Source organism: Papaver somniferum, chromosome 6 (genome assembly GCF_003573695.1).
Source record: "Papaver somniferum cultivar HN1 chromosome 6, ASM357369v1, whole genome shotgun sequence".
Classification (NCBI taxonomy): Eukaryota; Viridiplantae; Streptophyta; class Magnoliopsida; order Ranunculales; family Papaveraceae; genus Papaver; species Papaver somniferum.
Genome location: NC_039363.1, coordinates 24,230,950 through 24,232,135, shown reverse-complemented (window position 1 = coordinate 24,232,135; position 1,186 = coordinate 24,230,950). Strand labels below are relative to the sequence as shown.

Below are 1,186 nucleotides of genomic sequence, written 5' to 3'. Positions count from 1 at the left end.
TCCATCATTTGGATTAGGTCATACTTAAAAAGTGTTCCTTTTTACTTTCTTTTTTCTGGCTCGGCTAGGTGGGATAGCCGAGCCATTTCACCTTATGATACCAGGTTAAGCCAAAACAATAAAGAAATAAATCTATTCAATGAGAAAAAGGAGAGAGAGGGATTCGAACCCTCGATAGTTCTGAACAAAGAACTATACCGGTTTTCAAGACCGGAGCTATCAACCACTCGGCCATCTCTCCGAAAGACAATCTCTATTTTATTTGTATTCCCCCGAATAGAACATGGTCATCTGAGTTGATACCATCACTATCTGTAGAAACATACCAAGTGTTAATCTATAATAGATCGATGATCCAGCATGCCCGTTTGTAAAGTAAATAAAAATTTTTCCTCTACCCCGTGTCTGAATAAAGTGGTAATAAGTTCTATAGGATCCATGGGTTCATGGTCAAATCCCTTCATGATAGAATTTATTACAACTTTTTGGCTTATAGAGGGATCAAATGGTATAGTTCTGTTGATAGCTTGGAGGATTATAAGCATGACTATTGCTTTCCAATTGGCGGTTTTTGCATTAATTGCTACTTCCTCAATCTTACTGATTAGTGTACCTGTTGTATTTGCTTCTTCAGATGGTTGGTCAAGTAATAAAAATGTTGTATTTTCCGGTACATCATTATGGATTGGATTAGTCTTTCTGGTAGCTATACTTAATTCTCTCATTTCTTGAACCTAGTCAGTATTTCCCAGATAAAAAAATGACCCCTCCCTCGAACCCCTTCGAGTTGTGAGACACATTAAAATTCAATACAATAAAAGAGAAGTCTCAAAAAAACGGGGGGGAGGGTTCAAAGTCAAACCTCTTGACTGAAAAAAAGAATTGAATTAGAAATTAAATTCTAATATAATTAATATAGTAATATTAGAATATGATAATTATAATCGTCCTGCACAAATATGATCCAGACATGATATAACATACATATGTTATGCACACATATACGTGCATATCAGGAACGAAAAAAATGCGGATATGGTTGAATGGTAAAATTTCTCTTTGCCAAGGAGAAGGCGCGGGTTCGATTCCCGCTATCCGCCTAAGCTGAAGTAATGTAATAGGATAAATGCTTGGGTATAGTTGACCACGACAGTGTAGTGGTTCTATCTTCACCCTTCTTTTCCTC

The 1,186-nt window shown here is 36.5% G+C and overlaps 1 non-coding gene across 1 annotated transcript; it reads left to right on the top strand.

Moving 5' to 3' along the window:
- Nucleotides 1-1,029: 1,029 nt before the first annotated feature.
- Nucleotides 1,030-1,100, top strand: TRNAG-GCC. Its single transcript has one exon. It is a non-coding gene; the product is annotated as a tRNA-Gly (tRNA).
- Nucleotides 1,101-1,186: the final 86 nt, after the last annotated feature.